The sequence below is a fragment of the Amblyomma maculatum genome, chromosome 6 (assembly GCF_055883805.1).
Source record: "Amblyomma maculatum isolate TAMU_Amacu chromosome 6, ASM5588380v1, whole genome shotgun sequence".
Lineage (NCBI taxonomy): Eukaryota > Metazoa > Arthropoda > Arachnida > Ixodida > Ixodidae > Amblyomma > Amblyomma maculatum.
The window spans coordinates 149,252,985-149,264,223 of NC_139349.1; the positions used below are offsets into that span (position 1 = coordinate 149,252,985).

At 44.9% G+C, this 11,239-nt stretch overlaps 1 long non-coding RNA gene across 2 annotated transcripts; it reads right to left on the reverse strand.

The window, feature by feature from the left end:
* Nucleotides 1–600: 600 nt before the first annotated feature.
* Nucleotides 601–9,982, reverse strand: LOC146187002 (uncharacterized). Of its 2 annotated transcripts, none has more exons than XR_014708189.1 (3): nucleotides 9,739–9,982; nucleotides 9,230–9,294; nucleotides 601–8,330 (listed from the first exon to the last, which is right to left on the reverse strand). It is a non-coding gene; the product is annotated as an uncharacterized LOC146187002 (long non-coding RNA). The 2 variants fall into 2 exon arrangements; XR_014708188.1 differs by having other exon boundaries at nucleotides 9,407–9,982.
* Between the last annotated feature and the right edge of the window lie 1,257 nt (nucleotides 9,983–11,239).

Genomic DNA, 11,239 nt, shown 5'->3' on the forward strand with positions numbered 1-11,239 from the left:
TATTGACAAGGAAACCTACTCCTAGTTGTCGCCTCTCTGGTAAACCTCGATAACACAGGACATGCCCATCCTTCAGTACAGTATATGCCTCATTCGGCCTCCTAACCTCACTAAGCCCTATGACATCCCATTTCATGCCCTCTAGTTCCTCTAACAGCACTGCTAAACTAGCTTCACTAGCTAGGGTTCTAGCATTAAACGTTGCCAGGGTCAGTTTCCAATGGCGGCCTGTCCAGCGGAGCCAGGCTTTCTTAGCACCCCCTGCTGCGTCACAGGTCTGACCGCCGCCGTGGTCAGTTGTTCCGCAGCCGCTGGTGACTGAGGGCCGGGGTTTTATGGAGCTTATCATAGGAGGTTGTGGCCAATTACTGCACCAGGGTGGCCAACTCCTGTTCTGGTGAGGGAGTGCGTTGCCGGAGGTATTCACCGGCATCAGGTCGCACTTCAAACCTGTTTTTATGCAATTCCATCGACACTCGGATTTTTTTTTTTTTTTTTTTTTCATCCGGTGGAGAATTGCGCGGCACCGGGATTTGAACCCCGGTCCTCTTGCATGCGAGGCGGATGTTCTACCGCTACGCCACCGCTGCACCGCTGGTACATGTAGGCTCCCTAAATACGCGAAATGTGGAGCGCCATCTCTTAGTGCTTTGAGAAACTATGCCCGCCATGTTGGTTCGGTCAACAAAATGAAAACGCTGCCCTGTGCTGAGTAAAAACAGCTACAAGAACGCATCAAATGCAGTCATTATGGCCCCGACTTTTACAGGCATTCTTTTTTTTTTCTTGCTGGTTGGTTTGTGGGGTTTAATGTCCAAAAGAGACTCAGGTATGAGAGACGCCATAGTGAAGGGCCCTGATAATTCCGACCACCTGGAGTTCTTTCTTTAAGGTGCGCTGACATTGCACAAACATGGGTGCCTTGCTTTTTGCCTTCCATCAAAGCGCTACCGCCGCAGCTTTTTTTTTTTTTTTCTTGCTTTCTGCTACCAGCACCACCAGTGACCTTTGCTTGAAGGTTGAGAAGTGAGCTTTGGCTCATCCAGCTACAATGCCAATAAGGAGGAGGAGGGGGAGAGGCTGAGCTCAATGGGTGGCCGAAGCATAGGTGCGGGGCCTCTGGCCTTTCTTAGGAAACCAAGCCTGTGCATGTATGGATGTTCTGTGTTTTCTGTATTCATGGTTATGCATGGTGTACCATGGCTGGATTCGAGTGGCGACGGTGCGCTCTTTACGACCTACGCATGGAGGGTGCTTCCTGTCTGCTACAGCTGCGAAATCGTGGCACTGTGTGGCATTGACGCGTCTACTCAGTGATGCCGTCATTTGGTGTGCAACAAGCTGGAAAAAAAAAAAAAAAAAAGCGGAGGCTGGCCAAGCCTGCGGCTGCAAGCCTGCACTTTCACCCGGTTGTGATTCTTGCCAACGAGATGTCATAAACATGAGCGTTCAGAGCGACCTGCAGTGATTTTTGCCACTGTACTGAGAGTTATAGATGATAGGTGTGCCGGCCGTGAGCCATTCTTACAGGCTCTGGCTGTGTATCAGAATCTTGCCGAAGAGCCAAAACCAGGGAAAAACTCGCATAAAATATAGCTAAATTATTGGAACAGAGTTCTCCATCACTCGGAAATTGATGAAAGGAAACACCGCAAGTTTTTCAAACTTGCAGGCGTGGGCACGTCGTTCAGCGGAAATAAAGTTTAAATGCGTTACAGAAAACATACGTATGGGTCCGGACCGAAGGAAATACCAAAAGCACACTGCGGCCGAGAAGTTCAACTATTGTCATGAAGTTAGCTTCGTTACAAACTAGCCGCAGAGTTTAGCAACATAGGTGGCAGGCAAAGACAAGGGTCGGAAGGCTTTCCTACTATCCTTATATGAGGATGGTGATGAATGTCTCCTGTTATTTCGAGGTGATGTTGCGCACGCCTCAGAACAGGAAAAGCAGTTACAGTGAATGCGCTGTTCAAAGTGCACAAAAAGTGCAATAAGAGCAGGTTACCTTTTTTTTTTAATTTGCACTAACAACTTAAAACAGGTCAACGACCAGCCTGACTTGCAGACACGTGAAGGCGCCCGAAATTTTGGTACATGTGCAGAAGCAGACAGAAATGTGCCTAAAAGCGAAAAGATGCCGTCACACTGGCATATCATTTGAAATAATGCATGTAGGCAAAACAGGTACTCCTCCTTGCTCGGCCACTAATTGTAACAGGCCTGGCAGAACAGGCCCGAGAGGCCAAAAACGTTCATGTGATAAATTCTGTGCTTCTGTAGCCATGTCAATGCATTTTTGACAGTTCCCCTCATATCATGAAGGAAACAAAGTTACAGCAGGAAGAAAAAAATCAGCTTTTGTGCAGCATAATGGGACTGACCTTACAATAGTATGCTGCTACTTGCCTTACTGCAGACTGATAACCCGAATCACTGTTGTATTCAGATGGTAATTAGCACATGTTGCGCACTGTAAGAAATAAGACAAAGTAAGTATTACTACGATCAAAATGTGCTAAATAATACTGTTGCCTGAGCCTACACTGCACCGCTTTTGCGCACACAAAATTGAGACTACATAATTTCTCTAAGTATTTCGCTCACTCCGTAAACTGAACACTTGAACGCTTGAAGGCGCGAACGCAGGTGCGCACCGGGCGCTGCCACAGAAGCGAGTGGCCAGGGTTGGGTAAATCCTGCACTAACTTCACGGGGAAGAAGAGCTGCCATTATATCTGCGGCGAATGCGCAGGCTGTATGAAAGTGCACGCCGCTGCCACTTGAGTCTAGCCGTTGGTGTATGAATAGCACAGTGCACAGAACACGCTGAAGCATGCATAGACAAGGGCAAGAAACTAAAAGCCTTCTTTCTTGTGTGAGTGTATGCATGAGTGAAAACGAAATGCAAGACAAAAAAGTGCGTGACATCAGCAGACCAAGTGACACCCCTCGCCCATCAGTCAGAGAGAAACCAATGGATGCAGTATCTGTTGGTACCTCATCGACAAAGTTCGATGGCCAGCGCAAAGGATGAGGAGGTTTGGCTGCCTTATCGGGCTTGGTTAAAATGTCAGCCTGGTCAGTAGACCTTTAATATGTTAGCTCTCTTAAATGAACAATCAGAAATAAGCAAGGACATAAGTTGTGCTGGCCATATTGTGGACTGCTTTCAAGAAAATGTGTGTAATGCCAAATAATCTGAGGAGTTGAATAAACCGTTTGGGGCGCCCTGTTTTGTTTTCTAAATATGCATTGTAATACCATTTAACACAGCTTGGCCACCCAACTTGTGCACACCAGCTAACACAAAGCTTTAGCTGCGCTACACTAATCCCTCTGTCACACAAACACTTCCGATCGTCATTGAACTCAATCTGCATTCAGGCTTTCAAGAAGAATCCGGTGCTACATGGGCATTTTCAGTCAGCATTGAGAAATTTCCTACGTGGTCCGTCGTCTGCTGTCAGTCGCAATGAGTCTCAAAAGGAAATTTAAGATTGGGGTAATGATTGCACGATTTCAGTGTGCACAGCAGCATTCCGCTTTTGGCGCCTCAGGTCACCTAACCTATCTTCCCAGCGGTCAAGTGCTACAATGCAGTTTCTCTTCCACTCCACAGTTTCCAGCTGACGCAGTCGAAGAGAACGCCACCTTAGCTTCCACTGGCAGTAGACTACGGTGTCAATATTATAAAATTGGCCGTTCTACGAATGTTCTATCATGCCTTTTAATGCATTTATGTGTTATTATGTGCAGTTCTATTGCATTTATTCGTTTTCAAGTTTTAGAGCTCGTTGATGACGAGGGTGTCAATGACCGTGAGTGTGCTTGAAATCTCGAGAGCGATTGAGGAAGCAACCTTGAGTCAAGCAGGCTCGAGCTCAACTGCACTTGACAGTTGCCGTGTGACAACCTCGATCTACAATGAGTTGAATGTAGATCCAGTTCAATGAGGATTGAAACTGTTCATATGAGAGCGGTTTAACTCGCATCTTGCAGGAACAAACAGTCTATATACACCTTTTCATTAAGTTTTACTCGGTGCCACCATATTGTTCGCTCCTCCTCTCTGGACTGCTGCAAACCGGCTCTGCTTCCACTGTGCTAGCACCAAATGCACAAAGCAGTCCAGCAGGTAATATGGTGACACCCCGTGACCACTTATTGGAAAGGTGCACACTGCTATGACTATGCTACAGTATGCTAAGGAAGTGAACACACAAAAAAGCCAGGCAATCATGTTACTCTGGTAACGAATGTTTAATTGTGGCTGGCCTTGCATATGGCGGGCAGTAATGCATGTACCCCTGTCTTCGGACAGGACAGCAGGGTTGTAAGCATCTCCAGCAAACACTGAGCGGATGTTCGTTTTGTTATAAAAATTTAGGAGACACTTGAGATCTGTCTTTAAGAGTATAGCATGGTAGCGTCAATGGCTCCCGTCTGCAGCTTCCCTCAAAGATCCTTGATCGCATACATGCACCTTGCTATTTTATAAATGAAGTCGTTAAAGAACTTTGCTGCAACCTACAAAAAAAAAAATGTAGGAAGTGCGTAAGAGCTCTAAGATCGCTAAGGCAAACACAACCCGGCACCAGAATTAGAATATGTGACTAATAGGTACGGTGCAGGGAATGCAGCCTTATAGTTACGCGCGTCAAATGACAGATCGAATACCACACGCCCATCCTCCGAGGTCCTGTGTATAAGCGCATAAGTGGCCCGAGTATGCATGGGGTTGCCATTAGCCTCTTTGTCACCTCTCCGCGGCGGTTTGCACAGCCAGGATGCCTCCTTTCCTCCTCTCTGCAACGCGGCAACAGAGCACGCACCTGCCAGAGCTCTTCACACGCAAGTTCCAGTATGAAGGACGTTTTTTGATGACAATTTCTGATCACACTTTCTGTACATGACGCACATGAGCCAATTAAAATACAGCTATTTAAATGCCCTCTAAACACGTGAATATTGTGAATATAGGCATAATACATAAGATAAATTCTCAGCACTGGGTAAAATATTCACCAAGTATTGTCAAACATGAATATAAAAACAAGAAATTGTAATAAATTCTTGAGGATATACAAAAGGCAGAAAAATGCTCATTTCTTAAACTACAGCTTGAAAATGAAGAAGTCTTTCTTTTTTTTTGCCTCAACTCCTTCAGCACCATGTAATTTGTTTATTAAATAAAATATTTACACAATCTTGCTATTAGATAATACTAAAATGCAGGTATTTTGATCCTCACTTAAATAAATGCCCATGTTTTTGTTTTGGCTTTATATATAACATAAAAACCTTTTTCTCAGAACTTTGCAGAAAAAATCCAAAAAGTGAAAGAAAAGGCGGCATGAATATCAAAATAAGACAGCAAGAAAAATAATTCAGAATACTAAAAATATGCTACACTGCCTCTTTTATTACTAGTAAAGATATGGTGCACCTATCGGCAGATTTCTTTTTTTCGTAGTGCTGTTCGGAAGCAGTGGTCATTCTTGATTTCCTGCAGCAGTTGTTGAGAGTCTCATGTACCTATTCTCCAAATCACACTAACAGAATGCAGCGAAGCCCAACTGCCAAGGAAGTAATATTTACGTTCTGAAGTTCATTTTGAAGGTGTGCTGTTCTCTCAAAAATATAGCTAAGTTGCTGAAAACACCCATCTTTTAAGCTCAGCCTTCCTCTACTCATTTTACAGTTTATAGCATTGGCATTTCCAAACCTTTCAGGATTTATGACTGGATTATTTGGTGATATGTTTTCCACAAGGTGGGAGAGTTTGCCATCAAATTTGAAAATCTGCAATAGGAGCTCGGTGTTCAAACTCCACTCGATTTGCTTGAAGAAGTTCCACACTTGAAGTTCTGGAGAAGCCATATCAAGCAGTACCAAGCTTTCATTGCTGCTGAAACCCAGCGAATGGAAACAGAACAGTGGGAACACAAAATGAGCACGTGTAACTGACCAAGAGTGATCAGAGATTGAAACTAAGCTTTTCTTGGCCACTAGCTGAAGTCCGAGGCTGACATTTGACTGATTCATCATCTGAGCTGAACTGAGAGCTAGTAAAATTGTCTTCAAGAGACTTCGCTACTGCTCTCATAAAAAGAAAACTATAGTAGAAGCAGCAGAATCGTGTGAATGGCGCCAAATACCTCTTTATTTCGAATAATTTTTTAAATGTCGCACTATGCCAGAAAGAACAAAAAAATAATAATAAAAAAGTAAAAAAAAAAGCTGCACACAAATAGAAACTATGGTTGTCACAATAGCCCCACTGCAGTAGTGCAGTGGTTAAGATGCTAGATTACTGTGCCGGAGTACCCATGTCCGAACCCGACCGCTGGCGGCTGCTTTCGATGCAAACGAAGTGGCACCCGTGTGCTATGTGATGTCAGCGCGCATTAAAGATCCCTAGGTGGTCAAAATTACTCTGTAGACCTCCACTATGGCACCCATTTCTGTCTTTCCACTTTGACTCCCTCCTCCCTTCCCTTACGGCACAGTTCAAGTGCCCACAGAAACAAGTGACAGATTCCGTGCCTTTCCATCCCTGTGAACTAGTTACTATAATTACTTTTGTCATACTATCTGCCTAAATGGGGCTACATGTTCCAAACACAAAAATTTACGTCTGCCAGTGTGTGAGAACCATCATTCATATATGAACGATTGGCTTAAAGCGGTCCTGAAAGGTATAAGCCCTAATCCCTTAATTTGTGCCGGTATTATCTCACACATAATCATCAGCATACAACCATAATCTACCACATTGTGCCTAAGACCACCCAACATGGGTATAAAGCTCTGTTTTAACCAAGCTGTATGAATGTGGAGTAGCACGTCCGATACTGGATCCAAGGGTCTCGGAGGGTTCTATTCCACCTCACCCTCTCACCTCAAAGGAGCTGCCTGAGTTAGCAGCTCCAGATAGCGTCGTCCTCTCTTTTCTCGATTCTTTGTCTCTTTTGCGCTTTTCCACAATATGAGCTCCAGCCAGTTCGGCCATATCATGTGGCCTCATGACATCGCAGAACCAGACAACCAATCAGTGCATGGCCATGTCACCTGCCAAAGGCATGGTTGTGATTTTTCTCAAGGGTGACGCCTTTTACGCTACCGCAATAAAGCAACCATTCTACAATAAGTCACTTCTTGTGGAGCACTTTTCACTACTGCTGCTGCATTGTATGATATGGGCAGTTCAAATTATGTCCCTTCTGTAAAGAGCAGTTTGTTTGCACAGCCTCCTATCCAATGTGGATGTAGGCTACAATCCAGCACACAACAGCGGCAGGGCAGACACATTAAAAAACATGGCAGCCCTTACGAAAGCCAGCTGCTCTTTCAGCTGATAGAAAGTCCGAGATTTTCCCAATTCTATTATCTTGTAGGCAATGGACAGTAACCCGATCAGTTTAAGTTCGCAAGTGCTTGACAGCCCCTTTTTGTTAGGATCCTTCCAAGATTTTAATACGCTTGAGGTCGTGAGGCACTACACACACAAAGCAAGCAGTTTTTTTAGCACAATCTCCCTACCACTCTTCAAAGATCTGCAGTTGCCTATCCATACCAGCCGATTTCCGGAACCCTTTACATTGCTTCTAAGGCTTTTTTACTTACTCCATGACCAGCATCACGTACAACCTGCTCACATTACTGCCCGTCATCCTGACTGCTCCAGCTGCTGCTGTGACTGCTTCAGGGCAATGTCATCAGCAAATTGCAGATTACTGAGGTATTCTCCATCTACTCTTATCCCTGAAGGCATGTCATCTAGCACATAGTACAATAGATGCTGTCAAGAGAGTACAAGAAGTGGCCGATTCCATGCCAAGTTACCTAAGACAATGCCATGTTTTAGACACCATCACACATGGATAACATTTTCTCGGAGAACCACAGCTGTGTTACCTCCACACCGGATCAAGTTTTCTTCTAATGACAAACTCTCCAATAAATGTCAGGCCTGTTCAGGTATTAATCTGTTACTTTAATTCGCAAGGCTAGAAGCTAGACTGGCAAAAAATTGTAGTCACACATTTGTGCTTCCCACCTCCCCCCATTGCAAATCATGTGTTCCAAACCACCCAGAATGATTTTCAAATAATAGCATATCAGCAAGGGTGACAATATTACACAACAAGATTAAATACATTGCAAGCAAGGTGTTTTAAACTTAACTGGGAGCACGCTCTAAACCTGTGGAAGCAGTGAGAGTATCCATTTGGTCACACCAGTCGCAGCTCACTGCACTACTGAGGTGGCGGGGTAATCGAACTGGCGGAGGGAACTCGTTCGTTGCCACCAAGAATTCGTTGCCTCTGCAGATGTAAATAAATGAGAGTAATACTGCAATTACATTTAGTTTCCATAAATTCAGCAAACTCACTCACAATAGAATTTGGTTCGAGTAAAGCAAGTGAGAGTGCCTGCTGCAGAAGAAAAAGGTAGCAACAAGACTGGCTGTCAATGCTAGCACAAATACAAATATTTAGCACACTTACAAAGCACTGAAATAGCAACAAAGAGAATCTAAGTTAAATCACTTGTGCAGTAAGTGCCCAATATGCTGCGGCTTGCATGGAACTGCAATGGAGAGTGCTTATAGCAGCAACTGCCAAGCTCTTTGACAGGATTACGAGGTACTCGCAATGGTGCCTCACTCTCCCACAAAACATGCCAGCTCAGATTAATTATTGCTCTCTTTTCAAATAAGCTGTCAATGGCCTTGGCAGCAGCTTGAAGCCAAGCACTGCCAACTATTTATGTTGGAGCAGGCAAAAGATATATATATTAGGGAACTCTGCGGTAGCAACATGCATCCAAAGTGTTAAATCTATATAAACAAGCTCAGTGAGTTCCACCAATGCAGTGATTTCGGCAGTAAAAGGACAGATATTGTCACAGGCATGAACCTATGCTAGCTGAGGAGTAATGAAGTCACCCTCATTGCTGCATACACCGAAATAAGTGTGAGTACTTGACAGTGGAAGGTCTGAGCAAATAAGCACATGAATTCGGTCATGTATATAACCATACTTTTGTAGCCATTTCATGCTGTGCAGTAGGCTTGTTGCACTTCGAGGCTCAGTCCGCACAGGGCCTACTTACGTTTAAACTATCTCTCAGCTGGCCAGCAACCCCCTTTTAGCAGTCCGCAGATATTACTCATGTATTGCAGCACTACCACGTATGGTCTGTACAGATGAGTGTCACTTACCTTCCAACAGTTTTCCGAAAGAAGCCCGACATTTTCTATAGGCCGAGCCGCTCCATCGGTTGAAGCTGCGAGGAAGGCAATAAAACCCCGATTATAAACCAGCGCGTTCACGCTGGCGCACGCAAAAATGCCTTATACTGCCCAAACAAATATAAGCGAACTCAGAAATAGTTTTACGTTATCTTTTAGTCGCCTCATATGTCCCAATACTCCAGTGCATCCGGAAGACAACAGCAACCGGCGACCGATCGGTGCACAGCAGCAGGAATGGAAGTTGTTCCAAGCGCAATGAAACGAGATCGTGGACGCCAATACGCAGTCTCGTCGTCTCCTCACGCCTTCGCCTGGAGACTGTCGCGCGATAGCGCGATTACGCCACGTCAATAATTGATGATAACGCATGCTTGCGCTGCCGTGCAAAAACTCGTTAAAGAAACTGCAAGGAAGGCGATGGCAGAAAGACGACAAATACTTTACTTAGAGTTCGCGGGCATGTATGTACGACTCACCGCAGTCAGTAGGACTGCACCGAGGGCTGCGCCCTTGAATTTAAGGCTATAATCCACGAACTGAATCCGCATTTCACCGAGTTTGCATCTACCGGGATGATGGCCCGCAAACTGCAGCAGACCGACGCATGAAAGACAACCTAGGGTGCCTAGGGCTCGCAAAGCGCAAATGCTCGTTGTCTGAAAAGCGCGCCAGCCTTCCTTGTTTGGGCCATACTTTGGGCGGCTCAGTGAACATCTGGGTTTGAGGCTTATTTCTAGAAAAAAACAAGCACTAAAAGCTATTTGACGTCACATCCGTCCAGAAGAGCAACATATCCCCCTTTCCACTTTGGTCCTGGGCGCGCATGCGCAGTTCACGGAGCCGGCTCTCTGCAAGTTCAGGTGTTCCGACGCGGCAGGTCTGTGTGCTGACATCTACTACATCTACTGATGAATGGATGAATATGGATGATATATAGGAGCGTCCCCTTTGAACCGGGGTGGTAGCAGTAGCTATCATGCTCATTTTTCTCCCTGTATCTTAATTATTGATTTAGATTGGTTAACTAAACCATCAGTCTATTTATTAAATTGTTGTTTCTACATTACTAACATTATGTCACTTCTCTGCTTTTAAGCCACCAATCTTCCAGTCGTTTTTTGCTAGTTTCCAGCGCCGGTTTATTCACCTGGCCACTGCCTCAGAGCTTCAGGAACAGTGATTGCGCCTGCATCAACTTCCGGATGGATACCATTACATTCGAGTATAATATGGTCAATTGTTTCACTGGAGTTACCACATACAGCACATGTGTCATCTCCATTGTTAAATTTCTTTTTGTAGCTGCGTGTTCTAGCTTCAAAAAGTAGGGCCCTGCCTCTTGAGTTATCAAAGAAACCTTCCTTCCTGATCTGCATTTTCCACTTTCAGTATAATTCCACACTGTTTATTTTCCATCGAATTTATCAAATTTTTACCTTCTGTTTTTTTCACCTGTTGTTTAATGACATCCAGTATGTGGCGCCATCTGTCGGTGTCAAGGGGGTCTAGGCATGCGCAGTGGAACGCGTGGTGGCGGATCCCAGTAGCGGATCGCGGATCCCGGTAAGCTAAAACTCTCTAACATCAGGCGACACCATGAAACAATGAAAAGTACAATATTCACAATCGCGCGGTGATAGCGATGATATAGTAAGGCGTTTTTTTTTTTTTTCATGCTGAAAATGGGCGAGACCAGTGCTTTAGTTTTCCTTCGCTTAATGACAGCGCTGCAAAAAAAAAAATTAAGTTCGCGCAAAACAATATGCTTCAACAAAGCCTGCTTGGCGTTATTGGCTCAGCGACGGCGATACTACGTTTTATGTTATTTTGTTTACGCTGGGGGGGGGGGGGGGGGGGGTCTCGGCGAACCTACTGCTTCCCTTTATGTTGCTTATACAAAGCGATTCATGGTTTTAGAGCGTGATAACGATCCGCCCCTCGCTCCGGATCCGTGTTTTACCTTGTCCTGCCCCGCGG